We start from the raw sequence: 24,246 nt of genomic DNA, 5'->3' as shown, positions 1-24,246 counted from the left end.
ATCATTCAATCATTATATAGACTAACGGATCATCGACATTGATGACAAAATTCATAAATATTCATAACATCTCGCACTAAGCTCTATTTTCTCTATTTAAAAAGGTGAAAATTCTTAAAACCATTTAAATTATTATTAGAAGGCGTTAGTGAAGCGTTGAAGAGGCCATGAAAATAATTTCTTAATCAAATATATTACAAAACAAATGAAGGAAACGTTTTAAGTACTGAATTCAAAGGTGCTTCCTCATCCCACTGTATTTAGTAGGCATTGCTTCCATCGTTTACTATTTTCTGTGGAGCGTTTCCATACCGGCAACGATAATAATTATGCATAACCATAAAGCACAAGTTGTTCTTCTGGAACAAAATTGAAAGTTGAATAGCGTAATTGGTCGGCCAATACTGGCCATTACTCTGAATAAAACGACAAGATCTACTTTGAGAAAAATTCCTCCGAAGCTCACTTGACTGTAGTTCATTTTTAAATAAAAAGTTATAAAAAGTGTTTGTTTTTTTTTTGTGATTGTGAACTATTTTCGAAAACACAATGATGATGTTCATTATTATCTCTCTTTCATTCATGTTGTTCAAGTTTTTATTACATGCAGAGAATAATTAATTAATAAAGCCACTCCTGGATTCCTCTTATGCAAAAACTAGTTTTAGTTGATAGAGTAGCAATACATACTCGATTCGGACACTTTTGTTTGTTACATGGACATCAATTTGCCAAATTGAAATGAAAACAAAATTTAAATAGAAGCAACTGACACTTAGTAACTGCTGATATGCAAAACTTTGCAATCTCATAAATCAAGTAAAATATTTTGTTAATATTGAAATTCAGAAGTTCACAAAATCGTTCAAAAATATTATTGGCCCTTAAGTTCTACGTTCCGGTTAAATGAAAAGCGCAGATACTATAATCGAACGAATATTTTTGATATAAAAATTAATAATCGATGATGTCTTCGATACTTCGATGTTCCAAACCATAATCCTTTTAATCCTAATATTATCGTAGGCTCCAACTTCCAACGGTGGCTTATATCAATAAACCAGCATTCGAAAGTTGAATTACAATTCATTGATTGTTCGTAGCGCACGCAACTCTCACCGGCAGTTAGTAGGAATGTGGTCCAAACTGATTGAACGACATCCGCTGTTTTTTCCTTTTACTCATCTAACAGTGACTTAGTCGCCACTTTTCCGTTTGGTATTTGGAAGCTCATGCAAACGCTGTACTTCCTAGACTGAACTTGACATGGACATAGAGAGCATGTGATTTCAACAAAATGTGATACAATTAAACAGTTATTGTAAGGAGAATTTAATGTTCGCATTCTTTCGCAATAAGTTGTTATAGAATGATGTTCGACTTTAAATAACTTGTTACCTTTTACACTAGCAACATATTATGTACATTATAGATACATATATAAATATGAAGCAAATAATTGGGAATCAGAGAAAAGAAAGTCGACAGATTTTCTACCAAGTTTCTTAGCAAAGCAGTGAAAAGACACTGTCAAAGCCGTCGCAATTTACTTATCAGTTGCTATGTCTTTTACAATAAATAAATAAAAAATAAACATAATTAGGGCATTTAAGGTAAATATTAATTAATTTGAGAAAAGTGATAATATAAAATCGAAGGTAATATATATAAATACCTTACATAACTATACACATCATTCAATAAGTTCTTAGGGTGACACATACTTGTCGGCACTAATGCCTAGTTCATATCATTTTTAGATAGTCCGGCAATGTGTCGAAATTTCACTACATTCGGGCTTTTTTAGTTTAAAAGTTGTAGTTACAATTTTACAATGGAACAATCGGAGTTTTGTGTGTAGCGTCGCTGAAACAACTGAAACATGTAAATACATATACATGTATATAGGTATAAACATACCAATATATCTTAAAATTTTATTTTATATGTTACGGTGTAATCCATACAAAAGGTGACGTTCGGCTGATGTGTACACTTTTATCAAATTGATATATATCAACGATCGGTTTCCTTTCCCTTTTTTTTATTCCGTACGAGTATTCACTCTTGAGCTGAGTTAAAAGTGAAGACTAAGACTATCAAATATCAAGGCAGTCTTAAAAATAATCCCGCGTCCTCCATGCCACAGAACTGATATATCTTCCGAAACAGTGGTATCTTCTATATTTACTTAATGCCTCAGTGTTCTCATACTTCAAATATGAAATCATTAAAAGTTACATATGTGCTTACAGCTTAGATATTATTATTTATCAAAATCTTAGACATTTGCAAGACACTTTAAAACTTTATGTGAATGTGGGCATTAAGTTGGCGTGACCTGGCCTGTAGCAGTAGGACGACCAATGCAGAGAGACTTTAATAATAACTAATATGTCTCATTAACATTTTAGATAACGTCATTTATATTATTGATCCATATTGAGATATAATTTTAACGTGGATTTCGTTTATAATAATTACAATAATTTATTAAATTTTGCTAGTTTTTTAATTCTAATCTCGACAAAGTCATAAATCTTAAAATGACATTGAAAACAACGGTTATATGTATATATATATATATATATATATATATATATATATATGAAAATCTAACAATATTCAATATAAACAAAGCTTTTACCATATACATATTTATTATACGATTTTGCAAATATTTTGATTGCTGTAATTGTGATTAATTTCCGAAATAAAAACCGGTGTAACAGAAACACACAAAGCCATAAAGCCAGCAGACATATGTGAAAAAGCATAGATATTTATATCCAAGAAAAAGGTAAAAACAAAAAGAAGAATAAAAAAAAAAAATAAAGTGAGATTTTTGCATGTGCGGTGGTAACAACTAACCAACAACGTGTATATAACTCAAAAGAAAAATTACCCAGAATTCTCTATTAAAAACAAATAATTCATATTTCGGGTAGTGTTGCTTGCCGCTGTTATTGTTTGTGTTGTTTGTGTTGTTTGGCAACATTTTATAGTTGCCATAGTGCATTGAGATAGTATTGAAAACGTACAATTTTTTTGTGTCTAACATAGATGCGATATCGATACGATAGATCGAAATGAAATCAAATGAATCTTTGTATGCGTGCATGAATGCACGTATTTATGTGTGTGTGTGTGTGTGTGTGTGTGGGAATACAAGCATATTAATGCTTGAGCTTTGTTTTTTTTTTTTTTTTTTTTTCTTTTTTTGTGTTACGGGACATTGATATGGAAGCTGTAAAGGTTGGTTGAACATAGCAATATTGCAGACACCCATAAATACACACTTGAATACACTCCACTTCAATATAGCAATAACAACAACAACAACAAGAACAATAATAATAATAATAATAAAAACAATAGCAACAACAACATCATTATCAGAAGGGGTGAATCCGTAAATGATGATGAAACTTGAATGAATATGTATGAGAATCCGTGTGTGTGTGTGTGTGTGTGTGTTTGTGTTTGCATGTGTGTGTTCCATGTGTATGCCCGTAAAAATGTATGTTTGTGACAGAGTGCAGAGTGTTAACTACAATTTGATTTATTGCCGACCTTGTTACATTAAGGCTTTACAGCCATCTATCTATTTCACTTTTTCTCGGCCATGGTAAATTTGCCATTATGATGATGGCTGCTTTTTTGATATACACGTAAGTTTGGTTGAATGCTTTTGCTTCAACACTTATCCATATATACGCATATGCATACATACATGCGGAGAACTCTCTTAAAGTTTTCTTGTCTCTATTAACAGCATTCAAGTATGAAAGAGATGGTTGTACATGTATTAAGAAGAGAGAAAGTCTTTCGTGTATTCATTTTTGTTTTTTTTTTTGGTTTAGGTTTTTGTGTTTTGTTTTTCTACTGCTTGCGCTACTCTACTCTTGCGTGTGTGCTCCAATTTTTTCTTTATTTTATATTTAAGGGAGCATACATATAACATTAATCATACGCATATCACTCAGGGCATTGAGAAGAGTTTTTGACAGTTATAATACTACCACCAACCATATGAAATGAACAGACCCCCGACATATTGATATAAATGATAAGATGCGAGAATTTCTCCGCATTTATGCAGAATTTCCCCTTTTTTAGGCGTTTTATAGGAATTTACAGATTGAAGGGGTAAATGCGGATAAATTTTGCCCATAAAAAGGGGAAATTATAGTTAATTTTGATAGCCATTATAATGCTTATCATATCAATGCGCACCCACACATAGAAAGCAGATAAGCCTTTAGTTAGACTTTAATATTAAATTTATTTTAATATTATAATGTTTTTGCTGTTTTTTTTTTTTTTTGCATTTTATTTTTCTTTCCTTTTTTTTTTTGTTCAAAGCGGTATTAATTTAATTTCGTAATTATTTTGCGTTTTCTCCACCTCTCCGACACATTCGGTGTGTGTGGTGCTGCCGTTGTAATTGTAATTTAGCCTGTCATTTGTGGTTGTTGTTCGGTGTTTTTTCATGTATTTATTTATTTATTTATTTTTTTTTTTTTTTGTTGTTTTTTGCTCAATTTTTTTCCACTATTGTTGTTATTGTTGTTCATTCTACCATTTTGTTATAATTATTGCCGCTATTTCATGTAATTTCAATGTAATCAAAAAAATAAAAAAGAGCAAAAAAAAAAAACACTGGTAGATGTTTTTTATTTCTCTATACATTTTTGTTGCTGTGTTGGTGTTGCCGTTGTTATTTTTTCTTTCATTTTTTTTTTGTTCTTTTTTTTTTCAATTCTGTTGATTACAGCAGCAAACGACAATTAAATTTAATTTGACATAAATGTCAGCATTAAAAATGCAATAAATTGCAGCAACTGCAACTTTTTGTTGTACTATGCCGTGTTCAGATTCTTCCTTTCTATCACACACACACACACACACACACGCGCACGCACACACGTACACACGTACAGACACACACGCGCACATAAACTCACACTCTCTATCTCTCTCCGTCTCCATCCATACACGATATAATCTATATATATAGATATATATATATTGTTATCTCAAAAAGCGTTTATACGTGTTTTATAACGCATTTTACATGCGATAGTATTTCCAGATTTTTTCTTTCCTCTTTACTTTTTCTTTTTTTTTTTGGGATGAAAGCTTGTGAAATTTCAACTATTTTCATAACAAATTCATGAAGCAGCTTTTTCTTTTTTTTTTTTCGAATGTTTCTTAAGTATTTTTATATTGAAATGCCATTATATCCTCTTATATTATATATCTAATATCTGTTCATTAAAAAACACTCATAGGCTTGTGTTGATTAAAGTGCTAGAATGGACTTAGAACGTTACATGCACTCAAGTTTGCATGTTTATATATATATATATATATATATTCATAATAGAAAGGAACATCTTCTGGGAAAAACACGAGAGCTGGAGCAAATCTTGCTTCGTTAACTTTTTTTATCAAATTAATTCTTCACAAAAGTATGACTGTAAGGATGATTGTGTAATTTGATCCATTCAAGTTTGAGTTTTTAGTACTTTGAAAGTCCGCGTCGCTCCAAATTTTGTCTTCTTAATCCTCTTAATCCTCCTCTAAGGTAAACTTGTTAAAGTTTGTGACTAAGTGATTGCAAAGCGTCACTGTGCGCGCGACATTAGAAGGGAACATCTGTTGTAAACGATATCGATTATTTTAGAAAGATTTATCTAAACAATTCTTTTCTTTTGCTGTACTAAAAACAAGTCGTCGCAACATATATTTAGATATCACATGTGAATATACAATTATGATCAATAACGATCAAGTAGACGTTTGGAAACAAAATTTCATTTTCCTTTTATCGATTTAGCCATTTGTCCGAAATTGACTGTCATTTATTACGCTAAGAAGCAACTTATCGACAGTCTTCAACGGGTTGGAAGTAAAGAGAGCAACTTCTACTGTTATTGATTTATATTAGCTCCATTAACAGAAAACCAAAGCCACGGAAATGGGTGGGCGCTCAATTTTATTGAATAAGATGTTTCCAATGAGACATGTTTTATAAAAAAGAAAAAGAAAAGTCATTTGTTTTAGTTTTATCGAAGCAACAACTTTATCTCTTGTAGTTGATGTAACTTCTGAGAATGTCGGCGATGATTATTTTATACAAAGTTCGACATGTTTTTTTTTTTTTTTTTTTACCTCATTGCGTAGGTACGATGCTGTCATCGATTAAAAGATGTGAAGACATTTCCATTTATATCGCGCGTGACTCAAGTGAATAGTACCATCAGAGATACACACTTGGGAAATCTTAAAAATTATTCTAATCTGAATACAAAGTGTAAAATTTAAATATTTGAGTAGCCAAGAATTCTGAAATCTTATATTTGAGATGATGGAGTAAGGAAATTATTGCGGAAAATATTCAATATTACCGCATAGTCTATTGCTTAAGAAGTGCGACTGCCCAGTTCGCATTCTCCAATGACACTTCCAGTTCGGTGAATCATAGGTGAATTAATTGTGTTGATGTGTAGCCAGACCAGTTTCTTCTGAGCATCACCATGTTATACGAATCAGTAAAAGTCCCCTAAGTGAATGATTACATGAAAAAAAATACCTTAGCAGCTTCACCGTATATTAAAGCGAAATTAATTTGCTGAATAAGTTATTTTACAGGATAATGATGTGGACTCGCTTCCGCGACTACCGGGCTTCGAAGATTTCATGTGCTCGGTAACTAAAAAAAAAAAAAGGAAATTTAGAGATGGTTGCATGGAAAGCTAACGAAAAGTGGCTCTGCTGGACAGTATAAGATTTTCAAAAGAAAAGAAGGAACAATTGTCTTGTGTTGCGTAAACCTTTAACAAATTCATAGGTAAGGATAGGTAACCCAATTCCCCAATCTTAGTTTCTCGACTCATCAACGTCATTATTTAGCAATCACTAATTGTTGTGTAGTTCTAAAACGGTCGCATAACTCAACATTTAACATTCGCTTTTTTTTTTTTTGTATTTTTGGCTCATCGATTTCACCATTTTGTAAACTATAAGTTTGGATTAATTAAAGCAACAGCGTATTACCATAAAAAAAGACCATATTTCTCGTTTCAAAGGCGCCAACTGGAAAAGGCGAAGGGGATAACAACTGCCTTAAGTGAAATTAAAGTGTCGCTTTCGAATACTGGAGTCCAATTTCGAACAAATACTCTTTATCGAAAAATCAGAATCGAGAACATTAATCCAAATGATAACCGTTGTGTAAACATCGATGGTCTACGGAATTTATATTATTTCCCAGCTGGAGTTTGGACTTACCGCGATCATCATTGTAATTGATGAGGATACATCACAAAATCCAATTCTCGGTTCTCGGTTTGTTCTTTCTTCCTCTATCTGCAATTTATCGCTTTTCACGCGGTCCAAATATTTACAATAATCATTAAACTCTAGTTTATATAACATTACAACGTTCCACAAAGAGTTCGCATTTCTGAAGACGGCACAATTTACAGGTGATAAGACACAATAGGGTGGGCCTATGCCGGCGTAATGTCATTTTTCGTTGTTTTGCTAAATTAATAATAATAAGTCTTTCTAAACATAAAACGGAAAGAGAGCTATATAATACTCTCTCTCTCTCTCTCTCTCTCTCTTTCCTATTAAAGGACAGAGTTTTATTAGAAATTAAATCCAACAAATTATCGAACCTTTATTTTCATATATTTCGCTAACAAGAATTAAACAAAAATTTGTCCCATTAACCTTGACAGTAACATATCGCTTATCATTACTTAATTTATTTGCAAAAAAAAAAAAAGAAAAACGAAATTTTGCCGCATTTGTTTATCTATTTTTCTTTTCCTTCGTTCGTTCCATGTTGACAGCTTAGAAGTATGTCATCATGACAGCAGCAGATTTTTATATTATTGTTCGAGAATAACTGGCAGACTAGACATGGAAAAATTTTGTTAAATTCATTTACAAAATACTAGCTTTTAGTGTTCGTAGAGTGATTTGACACGTCAAACGCAATTTTATTGACTGTTGATCCCGATTTTGACATAACAAACTCTGTCTCTCCTTCATAAAAGTCATTCTAAACCGCATAAATAAACATACGTACACACACACACACACACACACACACACACAAAATATATATATATATATATATATATATATATATAAATATATATATGATTTTATATATAGCCACACACATCCATATAGAGACGTATACACATTTTTACAGCGGCATGTACTCGCGCGTCAGTATATTTTTCTCTAAATAAATGTTATTGTGTTTATCAAATTTCTCGACAACAATAACAACAACAACAACAACAATAACAAATTGTTTCATCGGATGAATGATGATGACAAAGAAAGAAGAGTTTACGTATATAGACGTGTCAGTGTCAGCCAATAGAGGGCGCTTTTACTAAACTATACCGTTGCTGTCATTTAGTTTCAATGTTAGCATTGCCGTTATTGCCGTTGCTGTTGTTATTGTTTTTATTATTATTTCTATCCATGTTACTACTGTTGTTATTGTTGTCTTGAATTTGTCAGTTTTAGGTTAAATTTTTGATGGCCGTCGACGCGACATAACACACTGCAGCAGCACCCCACAACCGCATTAATAATAACTGCAACGCTATTCTCACTAAACAACAACAGCAAAATTTTATTTAGTCTACATATTAGTAGAGAGTCTGCCGCCTGTTTTATAGTCGACTCTATTATATACCGTTTTGTGTATTGACTGTCATTTAGAAAAATTGTCGGTCGAAATGACTACAACATGAGATAAGTGGTGTTTTTGCTTTGCCAAGTAGGGTGAATTGCAATGTTTATCATCGTAACTTGGAAAGTAAAATTGCGGAGTCATACATACGCACTCCTACTATATGACTATAACTATATCTATATATATATATACATTAGATTGATTGCTGTATTTAGTGTTGAATTTAATTTTATTAAAAATATAGTCAGATACTGAAATCGAATAGAATAATTTAATTACGTTTTATTGATTTTTCTCGCTACAACCAACCAACAATCAACCCTACGATGAAAATGCCAAGAGAGAAATAGAGTTTAGGGAAAGAATTTAATGCAGTTGCAATAATTTTTCATTTATTACATTGAAAATTATAAACAAATTGATTTAAAATTTTCACATTTAATGAGCGCAATATTTTGTAACTCTTCGAACGGTGACGAGTGAAATAGGACAAAAAAAAATCTTGCTAGACAGAGAAGCACTGCCGCGAATTGATTTAAGTACACGTTCAGTTACAAAGGTAAAGATTTCTTTTAGAGACTGCAAATTTTTTTGAGTAGGATCGAGGAAAATGCTTTCAATGCTATATATTATATAAATAATACACAGCCATTAAGAAAGTTTTCTCAGATCATTGATATTCATTGGCAATATTCTCTGTTAATCTGCCGCTTAATTAAGCTATGGCTACTCCTCGACAATAACTAGAACTGATATTCAGTAAGGGAGAGTCATACTTGATATCTGGTGGAAGAAATAAAACCCGTAATCGATCAGAAGCAGCCTAAATTAAACAAAAAAACAAGAATTTCATGGTCGGATAAGACTTCGCTAAGCTTGATAAAAGTTATTGCGACTTAGGCGACCATACTGAGGCATATTTGTTCAGATTTCCACCTTCAGTCTATAACAAGAATAGAATGAGGAATAGTTGCTGGGGCAAATCACTTGGACAACTTCTTTGTCCAAAGATTTCAACACAATTTTAATCTTCTAAAAAGGATTTAAGGAACTTATGAAGAGATACGAAAGAAATCATCGACTGCGGCTTTTTTATTTATTTAAGACGATAACTACGTAAGATCTACTTAGAGAAAGCAGAAGGACATCCATATTCGGCATTTCGAAAGGGAACCTTCAATGTTAAGAAATCTATTCCTACAACTTGCAGTTGTTCACAAAATCTTACCATTAAATGTACACTTTGTTAATGGCACAACCTCTCCAATATCCAAAGATTCGTGTTCGGAGCGTTTAGCTTCATGGAAATACCTGAAAAACTTAATACTAAAAAAATAGTTTTATTAAAGCGATTGATTAAAGCGATCTTGGCTATCTTTTGAAAAAAAACAAAGAGCAGTAAGTCTTAGTAGTAAATAGAATTTATTGCCTTTGTTAATAAAAATATAACTATTCGGCTGAGTGGGTTGGACTTTGAAAATTAATATACAGTAAAGTTGTGGATATTTTCGGTGATAACCGATTTTTGGTGGTCTTAGGGAGGGGCAGACTGTTTGCACGGAATACGTTAGTTGATGAAAGAAATACTTTTTGGCCTAAACACCTTTTATATGCCAAATTACTCGGGCTTATCGTCTTTTGCTTGTGCGTGAAGATAATCTAGACATTTTTTTTTGCAGTGTACAGACTGCATTTTTTGCTATTAAACACGTTACTCGAACCCAAAGTAAAGAAATAATAATTAATTATATTAAACTGTATTCTAACATCGTGTATATCGAGCAGAAGACTCAGCTTCGATCCGTGGCGCGGTAGACCGTATATTAGCATTTCACTGCTTTACTTATGACGTGAAGTGCAATTGGATGACAACTATTTATGAAAATCACAAGCACATAATACAAATAATGCAGAATGTAAGCAGATAATTAAATACTTGACGCTTAAAAGTGCATCTTATTAAGCTCCCAAGTAAATCCTTTTAACGACGCAAGCTTTACTATATATGAATGCGGCACTTGTCAATCGATTCATTCGACCAAACCAAAAGGAGAGGAAAAGGGATAGTTCACATTTTTTCTATACCTTGTGCTTAGTAACGATAGCAAGTGATTTTTCTTCATTCGTTAAAATTTAAAAAAAAGTAATAGTTCTAAGCCAAGTTAGATTGTTGAAATTGCCGCTCACTAATAATGAACTATTGAAGCAAATGATAGTCTGTCATGTCAGATGTAATTCTGGTGCATTCTTATATACCCCATGCTATATAAAGTGTATGATAAGAAATATTTAGTTGATGAGAAAGCCAACAAATTAAAGACGTATTCGAATACATTAGATACTCATTTTTTGTTTAACATCTTCTCAGAGAAAATATTTTTTGGTAACGGCCAGGGGAGGAAGCAGCCGATTTAGTTTGGTTTTCGGCGGATTTGAATTGCATTGGCTAGACTTTCTAAATTGATAAAATTATTATAATGTTGTTCGCCTCTCTACACTGCATTACTTATCCTCCACACCTCTCATTACAAATAAGATAAAACACTGTTGTTCTCTATTGACAAAGATAAGAAGGAAACTGTTTAGATCTTTATTCACTTTCAAATTGCAAAATGCATTTAAATGATAAAATTTTAAAGTTTTTTTTATTTTAAATATTTTATACATTTATTTTATATTTAACAATTTTGTCATGTAAACCATGGCACGTACAGTACAACCAACGTATTGCTATTTAATGAAAAGTTGTTTTATTTCACAAGATAAAAAATGAAAATAAAAAAAAAAATTATTTGCTCATGTAATGAAATGATATTTATGCCAAATGCAGATAAAAAGCAAAAATTTAACACCAATAACAAATTTTATTTTTTATAAAAATATGCATTAAAAATTATAATTTTTATTTTTAATAAATAAAAACATTTCTTGTTACGGAAAATATAATATATACTTTAGTGCCAGATTATATAGAAAAATCAGAACATTTTTTTCCCATCAGACACAACAAGTGCGAGATGAGAACTGTTCTGTGTGTGTTATTAGTGGTATTGTTGATATTGCGTAATGTTGTTATTGTATAAAAAAAAAAAAAAAAAATGAAACAACAGTAACAGCATTATACATTTTGTTGTGAATGTTTTTTAAAACTAATAAATTTTTTTTTTAACGAAAAAAAACATATTTTTTGATATTTCATAAATGTATATAGACACGTATGTATGCATATATAATGACAACATGTAGGTGTGTGGTACATTGGTCTCTCTAACATCATGAAATATCATCCACAACAACAATTATGAAAATTATTTATAAATATTATAATCCATTAATATCATAAACAGGAAAAAAAAGCGAAACATTTTCAAGAACAGCAATCAAAACATGTTAGATAAGTGCTGCTGCTGCTGTTGTTGTTGAAAAAAACTTGAAATGAATTTTTGGTTTTTTAAAAAAACAACAATATTTATTTTTTTTTTTACACTGTTCTTTTCTATACTTTCAAAATATATCGGCTTAAGACACCTTTCAAAGTGAATCAATAAAACGTATAATTGGACCAATAAAACGAATACATACGTCACTGGGAAATTATTTTGGGCATATTTTTACAAAAGCTTTAATATGATGAAAGCCTTATAAATTTCTTCTTTTCTTTTACCAGCTTCGACTTAGCTCAAGTTCTTTTGAGCAAAACTTTCCAATCTTAGGAAACTTCTTCTCTATTGTATTAAGTAATTCTCATGTTCAGGCTTTCGTTTCAATGTTTGCAGTTTTCGTGGAAATCTGCCAGCCTTCATGGGATGCCATTACAGAAATGGTTTGGAATAGAGGATGTTGACCAGGAGGAGATAGTTTTGTTTAAAGTCGGATACTTTGCAAATATTGTTGTTATTGTTGCCGTTACTACTGCTTCGGCGTAGCTCCAAGCGGACAGCTAAGAATACATTTACTTCTATTAAAAATAATCGAAAAGAAAATACATAGATAAGTTCGCTTTATGTTCTTTTTTTTTATATCTGAACGCCGGCATCAGGAATATTCCCGACACGTATAGTCAGAGTGTTCCCATAAAGGATTATTGATAGGATTATTATATCATTGAATTGTTAAGAATAATTTGTGGAGAACTACATTAGAACTGTGCTCTTAAAAGAATGTAATAAATAAATCTGTGGATAATAGTAAGACGTTGCAGATAAGTCAGTTATTGGTGGAGTTACTTGAAAATTTCTGCTTTTTCAGCTTGCTAAGGAACGCATAAAAACTTTACTTTAAAAATATCCTCTCATAATAATAACTGAACCAAGAGTAACAATTTTATATCAGTTTTTGCAACCATGTAAATTGAAATGCAAAAGAAAAAAGAAATGATAAATAGATGGACAGATAGATGCGATAGAAGATTTCTAAGATGTAGATTTAGGACGTTGCACAGGAAAAGACCTTTCATGCAGAGCATGACTAGTATGAGATAAGATGAGATAAAGGAATATATATCAAACTAACAACAACAACAACAACAGCTGTTTTCTTTAATTTTCTAAACTTTGACTACAAAGTACTGCATAAGCGGCATTTTGGGTGTCATCCACAAAAAGGTCGATTGGAATTTGCGATAAAATCAAATAGTTTTTCAATTGCAGGAAATTTGAAGATTTCTCTGTCCTCTCATACACACGCCTTCACAAATTTACTTGCCGCTGTACACGTCAATATGTCTAGACAATGAAATCAATAGGTTATCAGAAAGCATGAAAAACACAAACAAACAAAAATCTATCGTAATGCAATCAGGCCAATGAGAATATATCAGGTCGTGTTGGAATTTTATCAAATAGAAAAAATAAAGAATACATATATATATATATATATATATGTAATAATAATCTCATAACAAAAACAAACACATATACAAAATACAAACACAATTTTGATGACCAAACACTAATGAAGTAGCAACTATGGCGACATTTAGGGTAAGAATTATCGCAACTTGCGAAAACTATATACAAACAAAATACGCACAAATATCTATATATATATATATATGTATATATAGCGAACCACCAACACAGCCATGATAAGCAATAAAAACAAAAAAAAAAAAAGAAAAAAAGGAACAAAAAATTCCTCCAACAAAACAACAAACATATGAATATTGTAAATAAATGGAGAAAAATAAATTTATGTGCATTTCCGTATTTTTGTTGTTTTTCCTTCCTTCCGTTTAAGTAAATAACAAACATTATCGCACACAACCGCAATATGAAAATCGTTAGTTAACTGGTTTGACTCAATGGCCGGCAATAGTTAGCTACCAGCTTACAAGCACCAGTGTTTGTACTCTAGATGACTTCCCCAGTTAAAGGTTTTTCGAAATGAAAAAAAAAAAACGAAAACGAAAGCAAATACATCAAAAAAATGATATATAAAATATAAACATTCATATATATGTATTTATACGAAAAGAAGAAGAACGAACAAACTAACGAATGAATGGAGAGGATACTTTGACATGAAATCATTCGTGTTCCTCTTCTTCCTCTTCTTCTTGTTTATATTTAAGTAATCAAAGTGCAAAGTATAATCAAATAATTTCGATACCATTCTAAGTATCTTTCTATATACGATACGTATTACGATATTTATCATATATTATAATCCACCAAATAGCTAAATATTTACACACACACACACACACAATAAATGAACATTTCAAAAATTAAAATGTATTTAGATATTATACAACTAGAATACAAAAATACATACACACATATCACACAAGCATACATCTAAAGACTATCATACGTAAAATAACCTGTAAATATTTTATTGAACTTATGTGATTCATAGATTTTTGAAAATGTTTTTTCTCTATGCTTTTTTGCTTTGTTTTTTTTTTTTGTCTTTTTTTCCCATAAATATTTCCCTGCAAATGTAAATGTAAATGTAAATGAAAGCATTTTGATATGGCGCCTTAGTGCAGTGTAGAATAAGCATTATATATATATGTATACATATATAAACCAACCAACTTTTAATTCTGTTCATTAAACTCATCGATACGATAATATGCATAAGTTTTTGTGTGCAATTCACATTGCATTGGCAACGAACGCATAGTTGTTTTCCCCATGTTTGTTTGTTTGTTTGTTTGTTTATGTATCTAAACAAATATCTCTCTGTTCTATCTGTTAATTACTCATTCGATTCGCTTGTAGTTTGTAATGTAGTTTTTGTTCTTTTTATTTATATTGTTGTTGCTGTTATTGCATTTATATCTTGTGTGCTTACGAACAAAACGAAAAATTGTTTTAAAACATGTTTATTTACATTTCAATATCGTATGATTTGTATAGTTTTCGCATTGCTATTGTATATTGAAACAACTGAAACACTAAAACTTCTGGTTGATTTGAGTTTATTTTTATATATCGTTTGCCTGCAAATTTCTGAAAATGATAACAAAGACGAGCTCTCTTACGTACGTACGTACGTACGTATATGTATGTATACACATTATTATTATTATTATTATTAATAGTAAGATGCACATAGTAGTCTTTTTGTTATTGGGAAAGTAAACAACATTTCCTATGCCAACTACTTAATATGCCATATAAGCAAGGGGTGGTCGTCTAATATAAGCTTTTTTGTTGTGCTTCTGACGACATTATTAGCTCTTCACATATAAGGTAACCTCTGTACTTGCGAAAAATTATCATTGATTATTAAGTTTTTTTTTTTTTTTCAAATTACTAAACTTATTGTGTTATGATTCCCTTAGAGATGACTCAAAATGATTTCATTGTCTTAATATTCTAAAATGTTTGGTGATAAGAACTGCCAGGTTAACTATAATTTTTTAAATTCATTAAAAGACTTTGAAGTAGGAAATGTGGTAAACGTTGACGAAGGTAATGCTCATGCTGTTGGTCGTCATAAAAGTCTATAATTCGTCGATCCTTGACTTTTTCGAACATTTCTATGTTGAGATAAATCATTTTACGTATCACTGTATAATATAAACTCGCTTGGATTCTGAGAAGACTTTTTTTTAGAAAAGAACTCGAAGAGTGAAAGGTTTATTGGGAACGTGATTGCCTGAAAAGATATGAATATGGTCCAACTCCTTATACTTGGTGATAATGTTATTGTGATGACAAAGTAACCGATATTTTAAGGAAACAAATCTTGAAAATTTAAACCAAAACCAAATGTATACATATATATTCACGGTTGACTTCTCGTCTAGTAAATCAAAAGAAATTAAATTTTTTTGAAAGGCAACGTAGGTAAAGAGAAATTTTCTATGAGTAATGATGATCTTAATTGCATAACTACAGATTCGATTTTGCTTAGTAATCCAAAAAATGCTAAATAATCAAGCCTCTAAAGTGCTAAAGATGATCCGCAATTAAAAAAACGAAAATTGATAAAAATTTCGGAAAATTTCGGAAAAGACTCTCTAAAGTAGAAACGTAAGAAAACGTACGACAGGATATTCGGACAAAATATTAATGTTGGTTGCACCCATCCATCTAGCAACAAAAACCTTACACTGATAATCATCTGCCGTTGACTCGCTGAGTATTTAAGAAGACGAAGTGGAAGAAGAAAAAATATTCGAAAGGCCTGTGTTTTAACAGAGTTGTTATGATTTTTTCTAGAGACGCTGCCGTGACATATTTCTTTTCCAATTATTGAAATATTGCATATAATTCTTTCAAACGCACAAACGATCTAAACTACTGTAGATTTAATATTATTTTAATTCATACAGACTTTAATAATTCTGGATGGTAATCTTAAAGCCGGAGATCAGTATTAAGGTGTCATTAAAAAGGCAAAGGAGATTCAAGGCTTTTTAACTCCACTTACTGTCTTATCACCAGCATTTGCTTATGGTTTAGTTTCTATTTATTTCTCCAAATTCTCTCAGGTTGATCCAAATATAATCTCTTTAGGCAAACATTACAGAATAATAGAGGAAGCGTTTACGTACATCTAAAGATACACGTGTGGCTTTTATTAGCTAGCGCGGCTTTTTTCTCCCTCTCGAGGCGATCTTTTAAAACGAAACCGCCGGCCAATAATAGTAGATGTAAGTTAAACCAGCTGAAGTTGTGTTTCTTATATATTTCGGATTTTTTTCGTAAGAACTCGTAGTGAAGTCTAAACTGAACCAGAGAAAGGTTTCAATATAGTCATCAGCAATACATAAACGCTATTGACGTCTTCTTGGTGTTTCAATCCTCCCCATTCGCACAGTTATAATCTTGTTTCTTTCAGCTACAAGAAAGTCAGCTGCGTATTTTTGAAAAGCGCTGCAAGCGTTTGTTTTAAAAGAAACACAGAACGCTTGAACGTTGCAGCAATAGAAATTTCTGTATACCGTACACCAATTACGTTGCAAGCGATATAATAAATCGGGGGATATGCACGTACAACACTAAGAGAGACTAGAAGATCCGTCCAGCTTTGTTATGGCGATGGAGATAATTATTTTTTTTGAAACTAAATTTAAGCTTGTCCCTCTGTTTGTACACGCATAGCATATGATTTCTTTACAACGATCTTTGCAAGAGCTGCCTAATGTCCTCAACAAAACAATTCGTAAATAGAGGCTTTTTAGTCTTGCGATGTTGTTTAAAATTTTGTTATAGTATTCGGATGACTTCGATACTCATCTCTTACAAACGAAAGAAGAACCCCGAACACCCGATTATAATGTAATCACGGATCAGATTTTAATAATGATTTGAGATAAAAGCATAGGAAGCGTGTGTTCTTGACTTAAGTGAGATCTGTCGTTTGACACGACACCGCAAGTGTTTCTTTAAAATTTCTTAGAAAATTTTCATCTTATCTTTAAAAAATTATTGATCATAATCTTTCATTACATTTTGTTAATTCCGGCATTTGACAAATTATTTCATTTAAACAGACATTAGATGCAATTTTTATATCAAAATAATTTTCATTTATTTTTTTGTAGTTTTTTAAATATATTTTTTACATAAAAATGTGATTGGGCGATATATTTCTTTCTTCATATGAATAAAAGCATTAAAATGATTTATAAAAGAATTTAAACACACAAACGAACAACAACAAAAAAAATTAATAAATTAATAAAAAACGAAGAACAATAATAGATTAAGAACTCATCCCACGTTTGTATTCAATAATTTAAAATAATTTGGAATAAATGTTTCGAACGGAAGAAGAGAAGCGTAAATAAATGAAAAAAAAAAAAAATAAATAAATAAATAAAAATAAAATTCATTTCGAAATGTGTGCATAACGTGGGCGTAGCTTCGTTGTCTCTTTTGTTTTCTTAATTTTCTGTAAATATATTAACAGATTTTGAACATGTGTCCTTACATACGTTCTCTTCTTCCTTAGTGAACGTTTATATTTAATTTCTTCGCTTAAGCTGAAACATCTTGTTGTATTGCACTTGATCCACTTAAGCAATTCATGCATTTATAAAATAAATTTAAGAAAATACATTTGCTGAATATAAGGAGCATTTTTTTTTTTTTTTTTTGATAACTAACCCATTAAAACTTTAAAATCCCTGCAGCTCATCCAAGGCCTTCGCTATTATTATTAAGATTTATTAAATTTTATTAACCTCTAATAAGAATTATTGTTGCTTTCCAAAGGTGAGAGCATCAGCTTGGCAGTAAACTTAAATAAGCTTTTAGCTAAGTAAATAAGTAAATTAAGCGAAAAAATATACATTTTGGAATGATTTTTATTCCATTGTTGCCATCATGTCAATCGAAAGCATCAATAGAACTGAAATCAATTGAAATTTTTTTAAGGTTTTTTAATATTCCTTAAGAGAGAGAGGGAGAGACAGAAAGAGAGAGATATTTTCTGGATAGTCTTATCGGGAAATTTCTTCAAATACGTTCTTAATATTATTCTTCACACGTGCACGTCCGCATTAGATCTTTTATCTCTGCAGAAAACACTGTAAAGTTTGTAAATCTTGTTAGAAATGAACGGAATAATGGACTGATGAACGAACTCGCCAGCTGAGCAGAAAAAAGACTGGACAGGTAAAGTGATATACGAAATAACACAACGATGGATAAGCGGACTGAATGTAGACGAACAGATAGGCTGGAGGGATAGGTAGACGGATAGAGAAACAATGTAATGCGTGACCTGAGAGAGTAATGCATTGACAGAAAGAGCGATCCATTGGCGTGCGCGATGATGATGCAGATGAACTCGAATAACAGGACAGTTAAGCCCTCATGTTTTTGTTAATTACGCCTGCATGAAAGAAGCTTGCAAGAAAGCTTGCGATTTTTCGGGCTTCGCATGATCTGTCTAGCTTGTCGTCCACTGTCGTATTAACGTAAAATTTCAGATTTCTCTTTCTCTATTCTTGCAAATACAGAATACAAATAATTATAAACAAAATGTCGTTAATTTTATACTAAATCCTTCTCTTCTTTTATTTATTTGCAGGTAAAGTAAAACCGAAAACAAAGGTTACATTTCCAGCATCACAGGTAACTATTTTTTTGAAAATTTTATATGATTTTTTTTTTTTTTTTAAAGACATTTTTTGATTTGATGGATAGACACGTTTCGTTTAAAAATCATTTTTTAAACATTTACTATTTTTGAAAAAAGAGAAAATAAACATTTCAAGGTTCTCTTCATTTATTAACAATTAAATCCTATTATATTGAAATATTGAAGTAAGTGAAAATGTTCTCTCGTTTTGTGTATCTCAAAAACAAAACAAACAAACACGTTAAGACGAACTCAAGCCCACTAAATATTTATTAGTTCGTTGAAAGATTATAAGAAAAATGCTAACATTTTCAGTCAAAACATTACTTAAATCGATGCAAAAGGTTATCAAAACGAAATACTGTTAAAAAAATATTCTTTCGGATTAACACTGACTGACATGCGAAGCATATTTATATAGGTAGGGAAAAAAGTGTGTTCAATTTGTACGGGGAATGAACAAGAAGAAGAAGAAGAAGAAGAAGTGAAAAGAAAACGCCATGTATTCAATGTTATGTTTACAAATTTACTTTGTTCAGAAATGCGTTTAGAGAAATGACTTTGCGAAAATTATTCATTCCTAAGAAATTTTGCTAAAGAATTTTTCTTTGGGTTTTCCTTTTCTTTTTTTTGTTTGGTTTTTCTATCTTAGAAAAGAACTGCTGCTGCATGCATGTCACATAATAAAGTCTCATAAAAGATGAAAATGTATACGACTGAGAAGAGTATGCACGCGTTTATGTGTGTGTATGTGCGTGCAATGCACATACGTTTGCATGTAAATACTTGTTGTACTCGTATTTGCTGACAGTTAACACAACGTAATCCTTTTATGAGTTGTCTTTATATAAACGCACAGATAGATATTCGTATCACTATGTGAGTGAGTGAGTGCGTGCATGCGTGCGTGCGTGCGTGCGTGCGTTTATGCATTTCTTGATTCTTATTTAAATATCGCAAAACGCATATAAAAAGATATTTTAATCATATATTACGTAGGTAGATCTTTTTTTCTTTTCTTTTCTTTCCTTTTTGTTTTTTTGTTATCATGAAAGACAAGCGTAGGCGTGCAGTGCAAGGGAAACGAAATCACAAAGAAACGTAAGAAAGCAGATGTATGAGAAGGAGGGAGGACTACTGCGTAGTAAGTCGTGGTGAAAGCCGCCTTCGACATACCAAAGCGGACAGGTCTAGTAGAGGGCTACATTTTTGTTGTACCTACTGTACTATATAAAGAATTTTTATTGAATGTAGGAGGAGGAGACCGACGACTTTTTCTCTTGCAGACATTTTCAAAAATTAAATGATATTTTTTAATGAATATAAAAATTTACAAAAGAAACAGAAAGAAACTTATGAACAGTCCAGAGCTCTATAAGAATAATCATAATAATTAATAAACTGAACGGGAAAAAAAGAAAGCTGCTGTCATGTACTTTCATAAGTACATGATTTTCGCAACGATGGAAATCGTCGCAAAGAAGTTAAAGGGTGGGTGGATATATGATATATAAAAAAGAAAAACGAAGACTTTAAAAGTTAGTTACACGAACTGAGAAGCTTTGCAATTTTCCCGAACAGAACAAATGCTGATCTGCTTTGAGAGAACAAATGCTGTTCCGTCGGTTTACATGATAAACATTTAAGTAAAAATTTTGTAATCAATAGTTGACCTTGGACGACAGGGAAGATAGAAATAGAAAGGCTGGAACTACTACTATTACTACCTATAACTTTAGATAGGCGAGGTTGTTTATCTTGTCAAGCTAATTTATTTACAAAAAAAGATCCACAGGACACGTACTCCTTTTCAAAAGAAAGTTCTCTTCATCTTGTTATATTTGAAACATTTAATACATTTTTCTTACAATTACTTGCGATTTCTGAAATCTGATTAGATAAATTTTATATAAGTGCAATCAGAATATAATATTGCACATACAATAAACGTTTTAGTATCTACGTCATATTCGCAAACCCGTCAATCAACCAACTCGCTGGCTATGATATGTCCAGTTAAATTTGCTTTTACGGCCTACGATACGGCTTGCTAAAGTTCGATACGCCCCTCTACACAAAACAAAACAATAATAACATATTCCGGAGAGAAAATCCATAAATTACATAATAATAAACAATTTGTTTTTTGCAATAATTTCTTCTCATATCTCCTTTACAATTATTTTCCAAATTTTTCTTACACTCGCGATAGCGAAAGAGTGGAAGTGCTGAAGAAGTCTTTGTAACCATCCAATAAGATTGCTGCTGTACGAATTTTATACTTTTATACTTTTATACTTTCGGGGGTTTTCTTCCCTTATAATTATTCAAATATTCAAACGGCCAATAAAAATTCCAAATACAGCCGCGCCAAGCCTGCCGGTTTAAGGATAAAGTGAAATGTATATTCTCTGGCCGAGAATACGAGATCTCTTTTGGACTCTTTCTACAAATATAAGATCAAGTTAAGCTAAACTGATCAGTTTAGGCGCCATGAAGATAATTTAAAATTTTAAATCAATTTATGTTTATCGTGCCACCGATGGTATGCAATATTTGCATAGTCTTATTCACACAGGCGTCGTAAGTCACACGACAAATTTTGTTTAAAGCTTACGTGGCTTAGCGGCCTTAATTCGTAACGATATTAATACTGAAATGTTTTATTTTGACTATCGAGGTTACTATGACAGGAAAAGGCGCATTGTTTTTCCTAATGGCTAGTGACCGATCACAGTAAAATATTTCTTTTCTTTTTATTACATTCTTGGTCTCTATACGAAATTTATACTTGTTCGAATTCGATTTTAAAAAAATGTTAAAACTTTTGATTTAAGATCAAGTAATGGGCGTAAAATGTGTAATCCTGGTATAAAGAAGTTAATATAATTTTCACTTAATTAACATAAATTCAATAAGAAAACGACGGGTACAATATTTTCCCTTGAAATATCTATATATCATCCTATAGCTTAACATAATACAATGTTGTTGGTTTATTCGTAGTTTATGGTACGAATATACCTGAGCGCATATCTATTCAAGAATTTATTTTTATATTTACAACACAATTAGATAAACGATTTGTTTTGTTAATCGAGTTAAAAACATTACAAAATTACAAATGAAATGCAAAAGTCTTTTAAACTCTTAATCATTACCAACCGTCGTAAATAACAAAATTAATTTAAGTGTTCTAAGCAACGAAACGGCCTTTGTTTCTGCTATTTATTTATTCATTTTTTTTTTTTTTTTTTTTGCATCGGTGTGCAATTGCGTAGCAAATGAAGTATGAAAATCACATTTTATCTAAAATTAACAAACAACTACTACCACTGCTGCTGCTGCTGCTGCTGAGACACGCACTCAAACAAGCAACGTTGGTTTATTTCATTTCTTTGATTGTTTTGCGTTATGAAATATCCTTTGAAAGGTCTTAGAGGTAACTATATTAGTTTTGACTGCAATTATGGATTACCTTGTAAGCTAAATGGCTTAACATTCGTTAGTATTTAAGTATTTAAATGGCTTTAAGACCTTAAACGAACATAAACAGAAAGAAAAAGACAACGTTGGTTTTTAACAATTTTACGATTACGGCAAAGTAAGTATAAAGGACTCCCCGTACATTTATCAGTAAACAGGAAAAAAAGGAAAGACAGAATAAAATTATAAATGTAGGTAAACGTAAGTATGAGAGCTGATGAGAAATTGTTCACAGCCAGCGTGTAAACAAAAAATCTTAGAAAAGCCAAAGACTACGAACGAGACCTCAAGGGGAGGTATCATGTCTAGCATAAAAAAAAAAATAAAAATACAACAACCATTGACATTTATTTCCATTTATTGCAGCTAATAAAATCATTTATTACTCAAAATCTTAACGGATATAGTTAGAAATATGTAATTAAAATAAAACACCGTCGGGTTTATTTGTGGAAAAACAATTTTCATTTCAATTTATTTACAAAAAAAAAATTAATTAAATCCTTCCTTTTTGGTTTTCGTAAAACGCTTGCTTTGCGTGGCTGTAATTAAAAATGAACGAAATTTTTTATTGCGTTTCTTTGCTCGCAACCGTAAACACCGTAAATTTAAGCACTTGTTCGGATTTTACGGGCATTTTTTTGGGAAAAAAATTTCAAATCAAGAAATAACGCACTTAGCAGCACTGAGTATGATTCGGAAAAATAAATGCGTGAAAGCAAACCAACAAAGAATTGAGTCAAAATATATAAATTCGCCGCAAACTCTTAAACGTAGTCGAAAGAGAAATCTTTAAAGACTGAGTTAAAGAGCTTTAATATGTAATGGCTTACCATTACTCTTAAGTAAAAATGTATAAAGAAAGAGTGTTACGCGTAAAAAGAGAACACAATGAGAATAGTATTATTTCTCTGAAAATATTGAATAATCCATTAATTTCTATTATTAAAAAATATTTTAAAAAAATATTCAATTAAAAAGAAGAAAAAAGTTATCAAGTCTTCAAAGAATTAATATTCTTAAAATAATCAGTTTAAGCTTCTCTTATATGTCAAATCAGCTGTTATTTGTATACATTTTCGTTATTCTTGTTGTTCTTCCGTTTTTAAATACTCTTAAATTAATTCTTATTCTCTTCTTTCGATTATTTGCTTATACCTCTATTATAACCTAAGCGCTATCTCTCTTTATCTTTTTTATACAATATAGTTATCTCGTTTTGTCTATATTTATTTCCGACTCGTTGTTGTGATATATGCGGCAATAACAAAAACAAACCATAAAACTTGACGGCAAACACGTGTGTGCGTAATAAAATGACATCAATTTACTCTGCCATAATAAAAGAGAATTATATGAATGTAAAAGCAAAAAATAAAGCACGCACATGCATGCAATTCTGTATAACGGCCTTGTAGAGCACTATTGAGAATACTGAGAATACAAACCGTTAGAGATTTGAGAGAATGTGAGAGAGAAAA

At 31.2% G+C, this 24,246-nt stretch overlaps 1 long non-coding RNA gene across 2 annotated transcripts in view; it reads left to right on the top strand.

Annotated features, from left to right (window-relative positions):
* The window catches only part of LOC119634704, a 78,286-nt gene that overhangs the window by 41,407 nt on the left and 12,633 nt on the right, over window positions 1–24,246 (top strand). For both annotated transcript variants that reach the window (XR_005246971.1, XR_005246970.1), the window contains exon 3: window positions 19,229–19,272. This is a non-coding gene — a long non-coding RNA (uncharacterized LOC119634704). The remainder of the gene's footprint in view (window positions 1–19,228; window positions 19,273–24,246) is intronic.

Source organism: Glossina fuscipes, unplaced genomic scaffold (assembly GCF_014805625.2).
Source record: "Glossina fuscipes isolate IAEA_lab_2018 unplaced genomic scaffold, Yale_Gfus_2 3, whole genome shotgun sequence".
Classification (NCBI taxonomy): domain Eukaryota; kingdom Metazoa; phylum Arthropoda; class Insecta; order Diptera; family Glossinidae; genus Glossina; species Glossina fuscipes.
Note: the sequence above shows the minus strand (reverse complement) of the source record. Positions and strands in the feature narration are given on the sequence as shown.